Source organism: Mytilus californianus, unplaced genomic scaffold (genome assembly GCF_021869535.1).
Source record: "Mytilus californianus isolate M0D057914Y unplaced genomic scaffold, xbMytCali1.0.p SCAF_5, whole genome shotgun sequence".
NCBI lineage: Eukaryota > Metazoa > Mollusca > Bivalvia > Mytilida > Mytilidae > Mytilus > Mytilus californianus.
In genome coordinates, this window is record NW_026262701.1 from 73,793,619 (window position 1) to 73,815,639 (window position 22,021).

The following is a 22,021-nucleotide window of genomic DNA, read 5'->3' on the forward strand; positions in this document are numbered from 1 at the left end:
TAGTTTCAGAGGAGAAGATTTTTGTAAAAGTTTACGGACGACGGACGACGGACGCAGGACGACGGACGACGGACGCAGGACGACGGACGACGGACGCAAAGTGATGAGAAAAGCTCACTTGACCTTTCAGGTCAGGTGAGCTAAAAACATTAACTAATTCAGTAAAGTGTAATCAAATTTTTCTTAAACATTCCATTTGATAACATTCTACGGAAAGGTGCCTGTTTATTTTCTGGAGACAACAATATATTTTTAACTGTAACAAAACATGATAAAGGTTTCAATGGCGTAGCACCAGTGTAGCGTTGTAAGCATGTGCTTACAAATAATTTTATAAAACATTTTTTTCAATAAGAATTTATTATATTCGTCCAGCTTCTGGTGGGCTGCCGCTCCTTCCAGACCCCCTGCTTATAATTTCTTTTTGGGTTTTAAAAAATCTATTTCGAATTGAAAGAAACTATTTGATCACTTCCCTTTTACAACAATAAAAAAGGGGTAGGATTAATTTTCCACGAATCCATATAAAAACAGGGCCATGTTTCAAAAATCCTGCAAGCTTTAAAAAACACACACCTTATTAGATTTATATGTTTATGGTAAGGTATTAACAACATCTTAGCGTACTAACAATATTTTCGTTTCAGCAATATATCACTTAATATAATAAGGAAATATGAAAACTAATGTAATACGGTTTAGGTATCATAAATACGTAATATACACTCCCCCCCCACACACACACACAGAGAGAAAACAGGATTTTGCATGCCTGAAGATCCTCATCTCTTCCTTCCTTCATACTGTTTTTTTTACTGATGGTTACATTTGATACCACGCGGTGTATTTTAATAATTTAACGTTCAAAGTTATTTGTGTAAATATGCACGTATAGAGTAAACAAAAGCAAAATAATAGCACGAATTCCATGCGTGTAAAAAGTACAACAACGAGATTGAGAAATATGTGTAGAATAAAGTTATAGAACTACCCTCTGTTATCTCTTGATGTGTTGATTATACGTGATTTTAAGAAAATTACATATTTAGTAATAAACAAACGAAATATTACTGATATAATTATTAATCAATTAAACGGTAGCTAATCTATAAATATTCTGCAAAAAACGCATACTTTCGACTGATTTTTAACTATTTTTGAAAATTTAAGGTAGCTCTATAGGTAAAAATGTACCTTAGACTTAAGTATAATCATAGGCGTTTTCTTAGTATAAGGGGTTTTATGCATACCACTTAAGTTTTGTGGGCGTGACTTAAAACAATTAAGATTTGACTAAGGAAATACTTAGTTTAAGATTTTTTATGCATTTCACTTACGTAAAAAGGACGGAGTTTACTTAAGTGTTTACTAAGGAAAATCTTAACTTAAGTAGCTTTATGCATACGGGCCCTTGTCCCTTGATCTAGTTTTTAACACTGTAATTCTACAATAATTTGATACATAATTTAAGGCTAGAATATTTTGCAGCAAGCGACGTGATGTAGACATTTTTTAAATCAAGAAGAGGATATTTGGAATTTAGATGTAAATCTCATAATTGAAAGGCCAGTTTCTTTTTGCATCGTAGAAGCAGTGACATAGAATAAAATTATGTAATGTATATGGCTCTCGTAGAAGATAACTTCACGAAGTGCAAAACGGGCTTAAAATACGGTAATGTCTTATTTCGGGGAGAGACTGCATGGTTCATATTTTGTGTAAATAATATCTCTTACAGTTTTCACCCCATTCCGTGAAAATTTACAGAAACGCTACACCATGTTGATATTTTACACCAGCTGTAATAAATTTGCACGAGGACCGCATTTTGTTAGACTTTGTTACTTACAATGTCGTAATTTTTCAGAAAGGTTTTTAAAAAAATGTATTAGTTTAGTGTAATCAATTTGTCCTTCAATTTTTGACCAAGATCCTTGAAACTTCATTAAAATATCACACACGTATTATCACAGTTACACATATATCATAAAGGAATACTTTTCCTTATTTGTTCAAACTTTAAAACGGTTTCATCTCATGTTTGTAATCACCTATTTTGTTATGTTAAAAACCATTCAAAACCTATATACTTCACAGCAAATATGCACGTTTCTCACCAATTTATAAATGTTCATTATGGACCATTCTTAACATTTACGAAACAAACACTGTCATGTTGTAAGGTCTGTGACTGTCAACAGGCACTTGTCTCAGGAAAAAATTTCCTATATACTTTATAGGAATTTCTTTTTTCTGAGACAAGTGCCTGTGTGACTGTCCTAGAAATCAGCTCCCAAATTTTTCAAATTGTATCGTCATTTCCTAGAAATCAACGTTAGCGTTATTTGGTCTGAAATATTTTCATCTTCATGTCATCAAACGATATACTCCATGTACAACCGTCATCTAAGAGTACTGAAAACAAGTTCAAAGCAATCTAAAACATATAATTCAATCATATGTTCGAAGACTTATATATTAATCAAGCTTATATATTTCTGTTACGATCATCTTTTTCATGTAAAATTAAAATCACATGTTGAGATAACATAAAAGAACAGAAAATTTAAACAAATCAATTTTGTTTGCCGATTAGGATTAGGATTTTTAAAGTGGGAATATTTATAAATTATATATTTATATATAGATAAAGAATGATTTTGCTATCAGACATTTGGAATTATTATCAAAGCTTGTGAGAGGCTTGGCCGCAAGTATTTATGTAAGTTAAACTGGTATCTGTTTACTTTAACCATGTGCAATATGAGTATGTCAGCATTTTCCCACCGTTGTAATCTTGCACGTGTTGTCGTGTAGTTCAGTTATGACATTTGACTTGAATAGTGAACATCAATAAAATGTTGTCTCTTTACAAAGTCTGGATTATTTAGGTTCCTTATGGAACCACAGTTGTCCCCCAAGTTACAACCCAAATGTGCCACGCAATAATTTCTTATATAGAATTTAAAACAAGATGCGTTTGTTTATGTTTTGTGCAAAATAATGTTCTTCAATCTAATTGTCTTATAAGCAAAATAGGATCGATTCGTTGATTTTTGTTTGATTGATGTATTGTATCAAATATATTATGCATATTTAGGACAAGAGCAATCAAACAATTATAAATCAAATAAGTAGGTATTGTGGATTGACCGGGACGAGGGAAAGGGAATCTAGACAGACACCAGAAGAGAGTATTTTTGGGCCAACATTTGGCTTTGAATCAGACCATCTATGGACTCCTCACAAAGATTTGATAAAAGGGCTTTTTAACGTATAGAAAGCATTACAATATCTCTACACGATGCATCGAAATTAACGTACATAATCCGACTGGACATTGCTGTGTATTTAGCATCCTGGGCCCGGTTGTTCAAAAGGCTGGATAAAGTTATCCACTGGATAAATTCTGTATCCACTGGATAACTTTTGTCCACTGGACAAATTCGGTTGTTCAAAAGTTGTCCAGTGGATAAAATAGCTTAACCATGGACAAATTTTGTCCAGTGTCTGGGGGTTTGGATAAGTTCTTATCCAGAGGTTAAATATGGCTGCCCGCTTGCTGTATGATGTACAGCAAAGGTATTGTAATGTTTATTGGTCGTTATGGTTACAAACAAGAAGAACCTTGTTGTATCAATACATGTTTCACGCAGAAGGAAGCGTTGGGTCGATTTAGACGTTTGGCGGGAAAGTCAGTGGTTGGGTCCAAGGGTATGGGGGTGTTTGAGAGGGATTCTTGTGTTCGGTATCGGGAACATTTAGAGAACACCCCTATCCAGTAAATATTGTATTCACCCTGGGGTATATAAGCGGGTGAGGATTACAATTCCAGACAGTCACGTCTCAATCATTACAACTGAACGGACGTGCTGGGTCAGCTCTCCTTTACCCGCTATCTTCGATGAGGGTTTACAGTTGGATGGATCAACGACTTACTACTTTCGATGACAGAAACCAATCCAACGCTGTACAGACTACGTTAGGCTATAATCCGCGTAGGGGCAAATTCCCGCGTCAACATACACTCCAAAACCCATTATGGATGGGGGAGTGGTATGCCGAGTGACGTCCGAGGGCTGTATCCTAGGTGTTAGATGATGGACCGCCATTTCACTGTCTCACGACTCTGGTCCTGATAATGCTTCCTGTCATCGTTATTACTACGTCCGAGACTCATCTACCAGTACTCCATCATCGAGGTTAGCGGGCTGCCAAGCTGACCAATCTGGCCCTGAAAGCAGCCGTTGTGAAGACATAACATCAAAATAGTCAACAAAAGAAAAACCAAAACAACTCACAAAACCAAGATGGCGGCCTACCAAAATGGCGTCCTCCACCTGTTCCTGACCGATGGCACAAAATTATTTAAACGCTCACCAAACGCCTTCGGGCACCGAGCCGACCGTGCGAGGGATGTATATCCAGTCAAGGTCGTTAAAAACTTCCATTTGTTGTTGTTGTTCGGGTTCTGTCGATATTCTCATTAAGAAGACCAGTGTACAAGAGTAAGGCACGTTACATAGCTGTAAGTGATATTGTCGAGGACAACTTGTACTGGGGACAACTTGTACTAGGTACAAGTTGGTCTAACATAGGAAGTTGGCAGAGCAGACTGTCCCATACGGAGGACGGACTGCAATAATATAACCCGCACTGTCTTGTAGTGACAGACTGTCCCACTCGGAGGACAGCTGTACCAGCAGCACTGTCTGGTATCGACAGACTGTACCAGCCACACTGTCTTTTAGTGACAGACCGTCCCATCTGGAGGACAGGCTGTAAGATTGTATTATATTTGTATATATATATATATATATATAATTGTTAGTCGTTACTTTATATCGGCAAAGAGCCCGTGTGTATATTTTAGTTCATTGTGTATAACATAGATAGTTAATAGTATTGCCGTATTGTTTATGGACAGCTTGAATCCAAGTATTTACTGGAACGGACGTTTAAGATATAAACGCCTGGTTACACGTTACATATTTGGTGGCTAGCGGTTGGGATTCAAGTTGTCTATCAAATACTATTTGATTGATTGATTGATCGTCATTAAATTTATTGTCAGTTGACATCAGTGTTTATTTAAAAGATTAAAGCAGATCAACCGTGAGGCATAGTTGTAGTTCACGGCTGAGTTGTAACACGAGTGTATTATTTAATAAAAGATTATAACACTATAATTGTTTTATTTGAATTGCACTATACTGCAATGGAAATGTTAAATATTGACGATCAGATTGCTGAAATAAGTAGACAAATACAGTCTCTTAGTGAAAGCACAATACAACATGGACAAAGTTTTATATATTCCACACCTCGAGAGCAGGGTGTACGTCCAAAGGTTGTTGAAAACAAAGAACATGATTCAGGCGTAGTGACGACAGGGCCGTCTCTATCAACACCTGTAGGATTGGCCGTGGGTGATACACTGCCTTTGCCAGATGGGGATATCATATCAAATCCTCACGTAAATAACAGAAAATCCATAGGGCAAGACAAAACTCAATATATTAATCCTTAGCAGGAATTAACAAAAAATCAAAGTACTGCTCATACTGTTAGCTATGGTTCAAATGATGTTAAAATCAAACCTTCAAAATATGATGGCAATACTCCTTGGATGGATTACTTATCACACTTTGAGATGTGTGCCCTAGTCAATATGTGGTCTGAACATCAAAAAGGTTTGTACTTGGCCGTTTTACTGATTGGACAGGCTCAAGCAGTTCTTGGTGATTTACCAAAGGAAAAGAGACAAATATTTTCAGACCTAGTAAACGCACTGGAGGAACGCTTTGCTCCATCTAGTCAAACTGAACTATATCGTGTTCATTTCAAGGAATGTCGACAAAAGGCAAGCGAGACTTTGCCGGGGTTAGGTCAGTCAGTTCGAAGACTTTCTAATCTGGCCTACCCGACTGCTCCGTTAGAATTAAGGGACACGCTTGCCAAAGAACAATTTATAGATGCGCTAGTAGACTCAGAAATGAGACTGAGAATTAAACAGTCTCGTCCAAAAGGTCTTAACGAAGCTATACGGTTGGCGGTTGAGCTTGAAGCTTATAACAAGGCTGAGAGTAGAACAATGAAACGTATGGGTCACTTACGACATACTACTAGTGACGAACGGACAGAAGCACCTAATAGTCCTGATATGACTGTATCTATGGGACAAATGACGACGTGGATGCAGACGATTGAAAATAATTTACTGTCCTTAACAAAAGAAATTAAAGCATTAAAGTCCAAAAGAAAGTTCCAACTAAGGTGGAAGACCAATAACACTCAAAGCAACAGAAAAAGGGGTGGTCCTTGTTTCAGTTGTGGACAAATAGGACATTTTGCAAGAAATTGTCCCAATAATAATCAGAAACAAAGTACGGAGGGAACACATACGAACAATTTTAAAACGGACGGTACGGTTAATAAACACTGGACACTTTTAATTTGCAAAACACTCATTTGCAAATCCGCCGCCGCCTCTCCTTAGACCTACAGTGTCGTGTAAATAACCAAAATGTGCGGAATTACATGGGATTCAATAATTTCATTGCTTTTCTGCTGTTATTATTATACATATTTTGTAATTTGATTTAGAAAAACATGGGATTTTCAATATCCCATGGGATAGGGCAAATCCCATGGGATTGACCATTATCCCATGGGATTTTGGTTAAATCCCATAGGATTTTTTTGGGTCCCATGGGATAATTGTAGTCCCATGGGATATTTGTTGTCCCATGGGACAAAAAAAAATCCCATGGGACTATAATTATCCCATGGGATTTTTAATATCCCATGGAACAAAATAAAATCCTATGGAATTCAAATTATAAATATACAGTAATGTGTATGTTACAATGAATTCTGTTTGGTAGTAAAAAGTTTATAATATATATATGAGTGTATTTTGTTTTTTTTCATTTTGTCACAAACATGTTTTTAATTTGTTTATATGACAATAAAGATTATTATTATTTTGGAAATATAATAATATTCAAAGTCAAAAAATAGAATCCTTTAACTGAAATAAAATGATGACGTCTTAATAAAAGAAAAAAATATTGATTTGAAATCTTTGTTTTCTTTGTTTTATTATGAAAAATAGAACTGAAAAAAATATTTCATATTCTGACTGAATAAATTGACAAAGCACTGTTAATAGTTTACTCTTTTCATGAGGTAAAGTTTTCTTTGTTATAGTTCCATTGCAATATATGAATATGCAGACGATTTGAATCTTATTCCTTTGTGGTGTTCATAATATGACATTTATATTTGTAAATTTATAAAATAAACACTTTTCCTGTTAAGTTTAATTTTCTTGTTTCAGCTTGCTATGAACAATTATTCAGTCCACTATATAAGAGTCAAGTAAATAAATTATTTCATTCACTAGAATATTCCTACATTTCTTTGACAAAACATTTTGGCAATCTGTTCTTCAAAAATCTTCCTCGGTACATCTTTATTGGATGGAGCGATTTAAATGAGTGGACAAAGCAAGTTCATTTGGACAACAAAATACTGATATATTTTTTCATTCCTCCCTTCTTTCAATTGATAATTACGTTGTTGTATTTACATGATTAAGTTCTTGAGCATCTATGATCATGATGATATGACTCCTTTTTGTTTATAGTCATTATGTTGAAATTTCCTCTTTCTTATGTAGGAAAAAAAAACACATTCCATTTCAAATTAATAAAAAAGTCACACTATATAGAAAAATATCAACTTTAAGTTTGCTGTTCAGTATTGACCTGTTGAATGATGATCATGAAAACCAAGATGTCTGACCTACAAATACACAAAACTCAAAAATTATAAATGTAGAGAAATACAGCAATAAAATGGCTATTTTATCATGTTTACCGTATGTACATTTTGATAAAAATTTCATTTGAATATTTAAAATTGTAACAACTCTTATTTCAGTGCTTTGTGTCTATGGTTTTCATATTAGCTGTTTTTTGTGCCTTGTTGCAGTCTTTTGAGTTAAGCCAATTGCAACAAATGTTTACAGTTTGTTCAAATGTTGTGCTGTTATTAAAACCACTGTCCCAGGTTAGGGGTGGGTTGGGTGCTCACTAAATGTTTATTTTATTAGTTGATATTTGCTTTGAATTAGCTGTCAGTAACTGTGAGTACTAATAGATCTGTATGTTGTGTCTTTTTTGTTAAAGGGAAAGAATAAATGTCCAGCCACATCCGGTCTGTGTTTTTGGTAGCTGTTTTTCTGCTTTGTTGCATTCTAATGAGTTAATAAAATTGAGAATGAAAACGGGAATGTATCAAAATAACCTGACCCAAGAGCAGAAAAAAACCCTTTTCAACTGATTTTATAGTTTTTATATTGAACTGACACTTACACCACTGTCCTTAATTAGAGGAGGATTTGGCGCCAGCAAACATGTTAAACCATGCCACATTTTGTAAGTGTCTGTCCCAAGTCAGGGGTCTATTATTAAGTGGTTGTCAATTGTTGCTATATATCATATTTGTTTTTTGTTTATTGTTTTGTGCAAAAATCAGGCACTTAGCTTTCACCTTTGTGGTGTTTCCCCCAAGCATGTTTAGCATGGATAGACACCATGCCCTTTTTAAATGACGCCATGCCCTTATTGAATTGTTCTACATTTGTTATTTCATGGCCTTTTATGGATTACTATGCAGTATAGGGTTTGCTCATTGTCGAAGGCTGTACAGTGAAATAATTTTGTTAAATTTAATGTCATTTGATCTCTATTGGCGAAAAGTCTCATTGGCAATTGTACCGCTTCTTATTTTTATATCAACCCTGCCATATTTTGCCTGTCATTATTTACAGGTCATCATTTGCCTCTTATAAGTAATTGCATTGCTTACATCCACTTAATTGGACTCTGGTGGATAGTTTTCTCATTTATCATACCACATCTTATTTTCAAAATAATCATTATTCAAGGGCAATAACTTTTATAGAAGTGGACTTACCATTTAGGCTTTGTTGACGTCTGTAAATCTATTTTTGTTGATAATTTCTTTTGTTTATAGTTTCCCTTTATCTTTAATGTTCTTGCCCTACACATAAAAGGTTCATTATCATTTAATGACAATAACTACTATTACATAATGAGTAGGCAACTGACAATTTTGGATCATTTGTATCTTGTCTTGCTCATCATTTTTGCTTGATATTATCAATATTCTATGAAAATGAGGTCACAGTAATATTAAACTTGGCAGACAGACATCTTCTTATTTTTATATGACACCTTGCAGTCATTCCATACACCAACAAGTAGACATATGCTTATAATATCTGATAAAATGAATAAAATGCTCCCGCTGGGCGCAGCTTGATACGACCGCAGAGGTCAAACCCTGAACAGTTGGGGCAAGTATGGACACAACATTCAAGCTTGATACAGCACTGAATTTGGATTGTGATTAAATATTTGACACAGCATAGGTTTCTGACACAGAATGAATGTGGTCTAAGAACTTAAAAATTTTTAATTTACCTATTCAAACCATATCATTATTATTTGCTTTTATATATAAATCAGAAATAACCAATTTAAAATGGAAAATTAAAAAGAAAAAAAAAGGAAAAAAAGGGAAACCCCCCCCCAAATTTTTTGAACCCCCTTATGATTCATCACCCCAAACTCAATCCCAGCCTTCCCTTTGTGGTATGATACCTTGCAGTACAATTTCAGAGAGATCCATACACTTATACACAAGTTATTGTTTGGAAACTAGAAAAATGCTTGTTTTTTTGGCCCCTTTTTGGCCCCAAATTCCTAAACGTTTAGGGCAATTACCCCCAAACTCAAACCCAGCTTTCCCTTTGTGATATGGAACCTTGTAGTACAATTTCATAAAGATCTATACACTTACACACAAGTTATTGTCCTGAAACTAGAAAAATGCTTGTTTTTTGCCCCTTTTTGGACCTTTATTCCTAAGATTTTGAGGCAATTACCCCCAAAATCAATCCCAGCCTTCCCTTTGTGGTATGGTACCTTGCAGTACAATTTCAGAGAGATCCATACACTTGAACACAAGTTATTGTCTGGAAACTAGAAAAATGCTTATTTTTGGCCCCTTTTTGCTAAACATTTTGGGCAATTACCCCCAAACTCAATTCCAGCTTTCCCTCTGTGATATGGAACCTTGTAGTACAATTTCAGAAAGATCCATACACTAACACACACAAGTTATTGTCATGAAACTAGAAAAAATCTTGCTTTTTGCCCCCTCATTCCTAAAATTTTAAAGCAATTGCCCCTAAACTCAATCCCAGCCTTCCCTTTGTGGTATGGTACCTTGCAGTACAATTTCAGAGAGATCCTTACACTTGAACACAAGTTATTGTCTGGAAACTAGAAAAATGCTTATTTTTGGCCCCTTTTTGGCCCCAAATTCCTAAACGTTTTGGGCAATTACCCCCAAACTCAATTCCAGCTTTCCCTTTGTGATATGGAACATTGTAGTACAATTTCAGAAAGATCCACACACTTACACACAAGTTATTGTCATGAAACTAGAAAAATGCTTGTTTTTTGCCCTTTTTTGGCCCCTAATTCCTAATATTTTGAGGCAATTACCCCAAAATCAATCCCAGCATTCCCTGTGTGATATGGAACCTTGTGGTACAATGTCAGAGAAATCCATACACTAACAAACAAGTTATGTCTGGAAGTTACAAAAATGCTTATTTTTGGCCCCTAATTCCTTAACTGTTGGTACCATAACCCCCAAAATCAATCCTTATGGTAAAATTTCATAGAGATCCATTCACTTTAACTAAAGTTAGAGTGCGAAAACCAATGTGTCTTCGGACGATGACAACGCCAACGTCATACCAATATATGACCGGTCGTATAAAAAACCAAGAAAACTTAGCATTGACCAAAGAATCATAAAATGTGATCATGGTTATATGAATCTGCCAGACAGACATGCACACCTTACAATCGTTACATCCGCCAAATATAATTTACCTGTTGCTTAAAGCATATATGATAAACTGACAAAACAATGCAAATTTTTCATTGACCAATGAACCATGAAAATGAGGTCAAGGTCATATAAAACATGCCAGACAGACATGTGCATCTCACAATTATTCCATTCACCAAATATAGGGGCCTTATTCATGTTATTGCTTACAGTATCCAAAAAAAACCCACAAAAACTAAACATTGTCCAATGTACTATGAAAATAAAGTCAAGGTAAGATGAAAATTCTCAGTCAGACATATGCACCTTACAATCATTCCATACACCAAATATAGTTGACCTATTGCTAATTTGAAAATAGAAAAACTGACCAAAAAACAAAATAATAACATTGAGCAATGAACCATAAAAATGAGGTCAAGGTCAAATAAAACATGCCAGACTAACATGTACATCCTTAAAAATTTTCATACACCAAATATACTTGACATGGTGCATACAGTATTAGAAAAACTGGACATTTTTACCTAGGAATAGTGATGTCATGGACTAGGAAAATTAGTCTGGGGACATAAATTACTGACATCGGACTAAATATATTAGTAAATTCTGTATCCATGGACTTTTTATACTAGTAATATTTGTCTGACCAGACAATTTATCTCTTACACTAGCTCTCAGAGAGACATGTCACCTTACCTTGACACATTATTCTGACTCTGAACAAACCAGTATTTGCTCTTACTCCTTAATAATACTGCGTGCTTAGAGGAGAAGCAGCAAATACCAACTTTAAAGTCTTTGGTTTTACCCGGTTGGGTTCAAAATAAACAACCTTCTGCACGTGAGGTGAACACGCTACCACGAGACCAGGCAGTATAATATAAGGAGTTTACCCAAGATTTAAAGTTTCCAAGTTTTTGCAAAAACTGGATCAAAATCATCATTGAAAAGCAATAACTTTTTAATAAGATTTAAGTTTCTTTTTAATTATTACAGTTTTTATAATTATGACGTCTTGCAAGGCTATTTTAACTTTTTTGGGGGCACGTAATAGTCAAAGTTGTGACTGAGTGCGGAAATATGAAGATAGATAGATAGAAAAATTATAAAGGGACATAACTGAAGAACGGTAAAAGTGACGCTACCCAAATTTTAACTTGATCTGAGTTTTGTGGTAATAAGCATTGTGTGTAAGTCTCATAACATTTGGTTGAGGCTAACTTAAGTAGAGAACAGAAACTAAAAATTCAGCAATTTTTCTATTTGTAAACAGGCATAACTCTAGAACGGTTGTGTATAAGTTTTATAACATTTGGTTGAGACAAACTAAAGTTAGAGAACGGAAACGAAAAATTCAGCAATTTTTATGTTTATAAAGGGACATTACTCAAAAATGGTAAAAGTGTCGCCACCAAATTTCGTACTTAATCTGTATTATGTAGTAATAAGCATTGTGTATAAGTTTCATAACGTTTGGTTGAGGCAAACTAAAGTTAGAAAACGGAAACAAAAAATTTGTACTTGATCTTAGTTTTGTGGTAATGAATATTGGGTATAGGTTTCATAATGTTTGGTTGGGGCAAACTTAAGTTACAGAATGGAAACTAAAAATTTGCAATCTTTCAATTTATAAAGGGGCATAACTCAATAATGGTTAAAGTGACACTACCCAAATTCAACTTGATCTGTGTTTTATCAGTGGAAGTCAAAATTAAACATTGCATTGTATCAAGCATTGATTGTAGTTGATTCAACTATAATAATGGACAAAGGAAGATAATTCCAATTTTAAAAATAACTTGATATTTAGAAGAAAATAAAAATTTTGCAATTTTTCCATTTATAAAGGAGTATAACTCTAGAACGGTTAAAGTGACGCCACCAAAATTCAAACTTGATCTGTGTTTTGTGCTAATAAGCAATGTGTATAAGTTTTATAACATTTGGTTGAGGCAAACTTAAGTTAGAGAACGGAAACTAAAAATTTGCAATTTTTCCATTTATAAAGGGGCATAACTCTAGAACGGTTAAAGTGATGCCACCAAAATTCAAACTTGATCTGTGTTTTGTGGTAATAAGCATTGTGTATAAGTTTTTACTTTAACATTTGGTTGAGGCAAACTCAAATTAGAGAACGGAAACCAATTTTGGGACGTACGGACGTATATACGTACAGACGGACAAGGGTAAAACTAAATGCCCCACCGCTACGGCGGGGGCATAAAAAAATAAAATAGCCTTGCTAGACGTCATAATTATTTGGACTACCAAAAGATGTAACCTAATTCTTACTTGTTTGGGGAAGAGGGGATTAACCGAACCACTATTCAATCTAAATCAGTGAACTGAATTATTGTCTTTTGCAGTAGTCCGAGTCGACATCTGTAACTAATCATGCAAATTGATAGTCAACAGTATACCTTTTTCAGAATGTCAGTTCACAAAGAATCACTGGTGATAGGGGAGTGTAACCGATAAATTGATCCTGAATCAGATAAGATTTTCCAAGGACGTATAATAACACAATACGTCCTTGGATTTTCCCAGTAACGGAGAACCCCTTTCTTTAAGTGAATATAAATAGTGACGGGGGTCTCACAAATAAATTTAAATCTGAATTACAGGAACATCGATTAGCAAAGTAAACTTACATATTAATCTCGAAGTTATTTACGGTAAAGACAGACTGTGCTTCTGAATTAAGGTAATATACATTTGTGTATTTTACTCGGTGGGGGGGGGGGGGGGGGGGCACTTCCTATATACAAGGTGATAGGACGTGCCGCTGGAATAGGTCACTTTTTCCAGCTTGAAAATATGGGAAAAGGTGGGGAAAACTATCAGAAATATATGATACGGTCGATAAAGTTCCAATTACTTGTATATGAAAAGCCCTGTCATTTTTTTCACAGCCGAAAGTCTCGCCGTAAGTAAACATTACATACAGAATCTTAGCCTTAAATATTCCACTTTTCCAACACACCCTACGAAAACCAACCAATATGGGAAAAGGTTACAATTTTACCGACGCAATATATGAAAAGGTATACATTTTTAAGATCTAAATTATATGAATAGGGTGGGGTAACAGAACCCAAGCGACACCCCCTATCAATTAAGTATTGAAGTGCCCCCCCCCCCCCCCCCCCCCGGAGGTATTATACTGCTACAAGATATTTTCAAGCCAGGGGCAGTCTATACTAACAGTTAGTATAAAAAGTCCCTGTAAAAAGGCAGCTGGCAAATCCTAACAGTACTGTAACTTAATGATACATGTATATCAAGCTACAGCACCTCACCCAGCACAGTTACCACACTGGTGTGTGTCAGTCTTATAATATAAAACTGCGTAGGTTCATATCGTTTGATTCAACGTTTTTTCGGATATTTTTTAGGACCGTTGTCAACTTGACATTGTCAAATCCGACCTGCCACTTTGCAACCTGACCTGCAAAAACATAATTCGACTAAAAACAATGCCAGTCAAAATTGTTTTTTGAGACTGGGCGACTGAAAAAGTTTTAAAATGTGACCTTGTGACCTAGTCCGAGATTACTCTGACGTCCAACGGCTGTTTTGCCAGACAAGCTGGGGCCGTGGGACGTCAGAGCTCGTCCCATATCAAAAAGTGGATATTTGCCCGTCCAAAATAGATGCGCTGCTTCGTCGCTTCTGGTGCCAACGGACGGCCTTGGAATTATATAAATCGGGTATCAATTTGTTCATTTTTCATTTATCTCTTCATTTATGTAAGTTTCACCTACCTGCCACCCTTTATTTTCTCATATTTAGATAGTTTTCACAGTGACCCATCGATTCAGACATTTTTACATTTATTTTCAAATGGACGTCAAGTTACGAGAGATTTTGCGACCTCGAGACTCAAATATGCAAATATTTATACTTTTTTCACCTCCTTTATAGGAGATCGATATTTAACATTTAGTAGCCAACCACGATTTTTCACCTCCTTTACAGGAGATCGGTATTAAGCATTTAGTGCCAACCATTCGGAAGCTCTCGGATATTTACATTGCTTGCATCGCAAATGAGCGAGGTATTAGATTATATATTCATATTGACCTAGGGTCATATGCATACATCATTTCCCATAGTCCATTGTGCCTTACTTTTTTCTCGTGATCACATGACAATCTTTCAAAATGAAAGTCAAAATGCCAGAATCGGTGGGTCATTGTGAAAACTGTCTAAATATGAGAAAGTAAAGGGTGGCAGGTAGGTGAAACTTACATAAATGAAGAGATAAATGAAAAATGAACAAATTGATACCCGATTTATATAATTCCAAGGCCGTCCGTTGGCACCAGAAGCGACGAAGCAGCGCATCTATTTTGGACGGGCAAATATCCACTTTTTGATATGGGACGAGCTCTGACGTCCCACGGCCCCAGCTTGTCTGGCAAAACAGCCGTTGGACGTCAGAGTAATCTCGGACTACTTGTGACCCTACTTGGAATTCTTCATTCATCGGCGTGTGTCGGTTTGGCTAAAAAGCGGGCATTGTTTTTTTTTTCTTGGGACAAAAAATTGTTTCTATCTTTATGAAAATAAAAAATTTGGACCAATCATAAACTTTTTTTTCAAAACTCAGTGTCGTATTTTATTGTTTTCCCAATAATTTTTAATAAAAGCTTAAAATGTTTGTTTCACTCCCCTCTGACTTCCCTCCTGATTTTTTTTCTCAAGAAATTATAGAATCAGTAAATGGATATATATATATATGTCTGTGGTCACCGTCATGCAGTTAGATAAGAAATTCCAGCATGCATCAATCAAATAATTCATGTGTATTTGTGACATCAACATAACTGAAACATAATATTATTTCCCAGTAATTATGTAAATCATTTTGATTTACAATTATATATGTCTGGGACTTATGCATGTATATATCTCACAGGCACTTGTCTAAAAAAAAAATCCTATATACTTTAATAAAAGTATATAGGAAAAAAATTCTGAGACAAGTGCCTGTGATATATCTGTCAGTCCCAGAATAATAAATGTAATTGTATCTTAATCTTTGGAAAAATCCGATTATTAAATTGTTAAATTCTTTTACGTCATAATTATATCAAAGTATACTTTTTAAAGTTTTAAGTTTTAAAGTTAAAATGAAAATTCCGTTTTGATCTGAGGAAAAACTTTTTAAACTGTAATGATATGGTCAGTCAACTGATTTGTTGCATGGCTGATTACAGGTAATTAAAGCATGCAGTAATTTTCCATTACGACAGTGCGTGTACCCTGGGGTGTGTATAACGTATTAGAAATATCCAAGTTTTCTAGAGAACATCCTGTCTATGTGTAATACAGATTGATGACATTACACAAAATTTTTTCGTTAAATGTAGTTAAGTATCTGTGTCCATTCCCTATTGCAACACTACAATTCTTTCGAAGAAAAAAATGTTAAAATTTAAAATCATTTATATAAAATAAAGAAGAAAAAAGTAGCAAATAAACTTATGTAACTACGCATTGAGTAAACATAATTTCACTTTACATGTACAAACCCTTGAGAAAACGTATATATAGATTTGTTTAAAAAGGCCACTTCCAAGTGGATTTATTTCAAACTAGGACCACAGGCACTTGTCTCAGAATTTTGTTTCCTATATACCTTAATACAGGGACTTTCTATACTAACTTAGTATAGAAAGTCCCTGCAAAATATAACATTAAAAGTATATAGGAATTTTTTTCTGAGACAAGTGCCTGTGACTAGGAACTAAGATAACTAGAACTAAGTGGAAAGTCTTTTTGTCTGATACATGTATACCTATAGATAATGTACATAATTAAGAACAGCTTCAAATATATGCCTATAAATTAACGGTACGCCTAAAAACCGCTCAGGACCTCCTGAGTGCAGACAGGACATAAAAAGTCACCCAGGACATGTATATATTCCATTCTCAATTTTATGATTTGGTGAGCGTTGAGGGTATACATTCGATAGATAATTTAATATTTGATCTTATAATATTGGTTTTGATAAAATCAAACCAACATTAAAGAAGTTATTTGGGATACGTCATGCATGACCGATGATCATATTCAATACCAATCATCATTTTCGGCATATCAAAGAAAAACAGGCACGTGCCTAAACAATGCTTAATTACTAATTTATTTGTGATTATTTTTCTATAAAATTTGAAATTTATGCATTAAATATCAATATCTACCATAATATGAAAAGAAATTACATGTAACAGCACCCCATCTAGTCCTTAGTGGCATATTATAAGTCCTTAGTGCACTAAGGACTCCTTAGCAGTGTTTAGACGCACCGTTTTGATTACGACGTTTGATCTTTAATAATTAGGACTGATTGGTGATGGTTATAAACACATACAAGTAAACTTTGCAAACAACAAAAAAAAAAAACGTTTCCTTGGAAAAATTATAAAAATACATGAATATTGTTTTTACAAAAAAAGTTAAATAAATTTTTCGTTTTGTATGTAATAATTGAAGCCATTTAGAAATATAAGAAATCTTCACATAGTCGGGAAATTTTCAATTCAAGTTATTTTATTTGAAAACGTTAACAAATATAGATCTTATTCGATGTCAAATGTGGCGTCCTTGGAGATCAAAACCCCGTTTAAATAGGGTTTGTCTACTTTCGTCTATTGCCGAACATTCTATAATCAAGGATTTTTACAAATCCTTGCTATAATATAATGAATCGCGTCGCCAATATCACCACAATTACATAAAGTACAAATACAATCTTCTCCTAAATATTTGGCATCTAACAATTACAATAGGAAATTTTGAGTCGAAATTTTGAGTTGAAGTACCAAATCTACAAAAAGAATCACTATTTTTTGTAGTAGTAGGCGTTGAAAACTAAACTGTTTTTAATCTTTTTTTTCTCCTAAATTAATTGAAACTCCTGAAATAATTTAACATTATCTATAGACAGCTTACATATACATATGCAAATCTTTTTAGAAGTATGTGAGTGTATAGTAATAATTTGTTCATTAACCCCCCCCCCCCCCCTTTTTCCTTCTATAAAATTACATTGTAATCGATTTTATTTCCAAATTTGTGTTTGCTAGGATTGACACTTAGAACGTACAACAAAAAGTAACAAGTAAAAAGTCACGATTCAGTTTTGGGATATTTTTTTCTTTGAATAAACTAAATTTTAAAAACGTTTCAGTATTTTTCTGAAACATTTTTAAAAGGAAACGGACTTGTAAACAAAATTTATTTTTGAATATTAATATGAACAATGATTGTTAAGAAAACAATCTGACAAAGTGGTTTGGTAATTAACTGAAGTCATGCTGTCAAAAATGTCTCCTTTTTATAAGTTATTGATAAAAAAAACTATTTGAAGGCGAATTAATCATTTCCTCAACTAAATACATTTATCTATAAATAAAGTCAATTCGTCAAGAACTTTCACTCATATATTTAAACAATTGTAAAATAATTTAATTTAAACCTTTGTCCTGCGACTTTCTGTCCGTTTACCAATACTTATTCCTTGTTAAGTTTTTTCATATCCATTTACGAATACTTATAACGTGATAATTAATTTTTCCGGATGCTTTTTATCCTTTTTTCATATCAAACAACCATGTTACCCGTAGAACGGAGTTAGGTACAAATTTAGGAATTTAGTACTTAAAATTTTCAACATCAAAATTTTACACTTTCGTTTACCTGTATTTTTTTCTACGCTTCGAAGCCGCCACCCTGTATGAAACTTATCCAACACCTCGCATGGCGTATTCACGATGTGGAGGGATTGACAATATACAATCAAAGTTAGCAATATACAGCAAGTAAGTAATTGGGTGTTGAATGCCAGTAGATCTGAATTTGTAAATTTTTAAATTGAATTTAACCTGTTAAGAACGTGTATTGTTGAATTGTTCAATAAAATTACACACATAATCTGGGCTGATATGCATAAAACCACTTTAAGTTCAAGGTATCAATAAAACTGGATCTGCATGAAAAAATGACTTATCACATAATACCAGAACCTATGTTTAGCCAGAGACATATAATATAATAATAATTTCTCACTTAAATAAAGCTTCATTCATGTGCACGCAATATGGAAAATTCCGATTTTATTTCGTGGGATGACAATCTTAATAGTTACGACTTAGATATACTCCTAGTTGAATAAACTGATAATGAACTCTTTGTTGATAGTGAAAAGGACGAAAACATAAGCGAGAGACCCACCAACAAAAACAATTGACAATACTGCATACATAGATGGATATGTGTGTCCTCGAAGCAACAAAAAATCTATAAAAACACAACATTGAAGTGGGAGCCGATGTCATACATCAAAGCAACACGGAAGACACTATTTAAAAAGTATTTTATAACCTTATTTCCACGAGACAATCATTTGTAGTGGTTTTTGTCTTTTAATCATTTGTAGTGGTTTTTTGTCTTTTTATTCTGGGGCAAAGAGATGGCAGTTTAAAAGTAAGATTGTTTATGTGTATACATATACAAATCCTTGGTGTAAATAAAACTTTTATTATCAAATATATATATATGTTTTGCAGTCACAATTGAAATGTCCTCAATACGATTTTAGTTTAAAAATGAATTAGGTTCATGTTTTGAATGAGAAGCGTAGTCTGAAACGACAACAGATGCATGAAGCTCATTCATAATATTACGGCCAGCAGAAGGTTTCCTTTACTAGGAAAATTTTACTCCTTTTGTAAATTTACTCCATTCGTTCATCTTTGGCACCCTAAAAAGAAGAAAAAAACAATGACTTCAGAATAGGAGAAAAATAAACAACTTTGCCATAAACAGAATGAAAAATGAATAAATTGTCTAACAAAATGCAGGCTATAAATTTCATAGTGCACAAAAATGAAGGACTGATTTAAGGAAATTTGTCCATGAACAATTTCAATATTTAGCCAGTTTAATAAAAAAAAAAAAAAAAAAATTGGGAGTAATATATATCCCCATAATATTTCTAGTTTTGACGAAACAGATTGATAAAATTGGCATAGCTGGCTTTGTGTATAAATAATAAAATAATAGTCACCTTCGTTGATATTTTTAGAAATAACTGTGGGATCAAATTTTACGAAACTGGTCTTATTTTCACGACATAACATCTGAGAGTAATATAGCCCCATATAATTGAATATTTATTCGCACATTTCCAAGTTTTACGAGATAAAATGATAGTACCAGCACAGCTGGCTTCAGGTATCAATAAGAAAAAATCGCCACATTTGTTGATAATTTTGAAGAAAAAAAAAACACTATTGGATCAAATTTTACGAAAAAAGTCTTATTTTCACGAAACAACATTTGGGAGTATTATTGCCCCATAAAATTATATATTTATTAGCATATTTCCAAGTTTTAAGAAAAAAGTTGGGAGATCAAATGGTTTCTACGGCAATAGGTGAAGTAAAATGGGCCGAGTTTTAACTTTGTTTGTATTTGATTAATCTCATCATTAGAACAAATTTTATCAATAACAAATTATTAGAATTAGTTTTTTGTAACTTTTAAATATACTTGCATGCTTTAGCTGTGAAAGGTATCGACATTATCCATTAGAAAAATTGTGAGGCGTAGAACCTTTTTCACAACTATAGCGAGTTTTTACCCATAAATCCATCGGATTAATCGGCTATCCGGTGGCCACGTCATTTCATTGGCTGTTATATAGACTCTACTAGAGTTGCGAATCTCTTGTATTATATGTCTCTAGTTTAGCCTACTGTTACACGATAAGAAAATATAGCTGTAGGCCTAGTTGAAAATCTTTACAAAATATTTATTCTTTTAATTTCTGTTTGACTGTCTGGGTGCTTCTTATGTGTTTTAAATGCTATAGTCAAGTTTTATAGACTGTTGTACGTCATTTGGTCGTTTTTAAGTTTTTGCCATGGCGTTTGTCAGTATGTCTTCGACTTATAAGTTTTATCAAGGATTTGTATAGTGAGATTGGTTTTATATAATCTGCATCTCTTGTGCTGTATTTTAAAATGTATTACAATTGCTGCATCTTTACACATTCATCAATACACCAAAACATATGAATAAAGCTTTCGTATATATATAAATAAGGAGATGTGGTACGATTGGTAATGAAACAACTATCCGCCAGTTCAATTCAAAAACCTGATATAAGCAAATGTGACTTACTTACTTACTTTAGTCAGAGAGATCTTGAATCTGAATTCAAGGATACGAAGTGGGAAGGGTTTAGAGGTGGATTAAGGTGAGGGCATGGGGGCCCGCCCCTTTTTTGGAAAAAAATTGGTTGATTGTTTAGAGAATCACTGAAGCGGGCCCCCTCTTTATGCATGACAGTTAGTGCCTCCTTATGACATTTTTATGGATCCGCAACTGGTGAGGACTTCATAAATAAATATTTAGTAAGTTTTTGTTTTGTGATAAATAATGTATTTAGACAGAAATAGGATAAAATAAATTACCGAAAGCTTAAGTCCACATAACAGGGTATGGACGGGGGTTAACAGAATAGAGAATAACGGGCAAACAATAAAGATTAAAGAATAATGAAATGCTAAAATATGAGGAAAGAGAGTAATGAGCAAAAAGTGTAAGTTTGTAGAAATATAGCAAAAAAAAAAAAATAAAGAACACAGAAAAAGAAGACCCCCCCCCCCCCCAAGATCCTGACTTCAACTTTAAAGCTGCCAGGATATTTTTTAGACAAAGTGCACGTATTAGTAGTCAGCCGAAACCACTAAGCGTTTTCGGGATACTGACTGCATAGTAAACTATCAATGTACTAGTTAATGTTCACGGGTGATGACCCTATTACAGAGACATATATACACATATGTGTAAATATGTCTCTGCCCTATTACGTGTCAGTAACCTCCTCGACACGGTTCATTTTTACGGCGGCTCAGTTTTGTCTTAAGAATAAACATAATTGATAAGTTTCTTTCCTCTGCATTTCTCGATCGCACTTGTAAATAGCACATAATTGGTCTCAAGACATTGGTTACAACACTTGCCGTCAGTACTCAAAATT

At 34.1% G+C, this 22,021-nt stretch overlaps 1 long non-coding RNA gene across 2 annotated transcripts; it reads right to left on the reverse strand.

Annotated features, from left to right (window-relative positions):
• Positions 1-7,456: 7,456 nt before the first annotated feature.
• LOC127701438 (uncharacterized) lies at positions 7,457-13,473 on the reverse strand. Of its 2 annotated transcripts, none has more exons than XR_007982031.1 (3): positions 13,383-13,473; positions 8,986-9,072; positions 7,457-7,809 (listed from the first exon to the last, which is right to left on the reverse strand). It is a non-coding gene; the product is annotated as an uncharacterized LOC127701438 (long non-coding RNA). The 2 variants fall into 2 exon arrangements; XR_007982032.1 differs by having other exon boundaries at positions 13,255-13,473.
• Between the last annotated feature and the right edge of the window lie 8,548 nt (positions 13,474-22,021).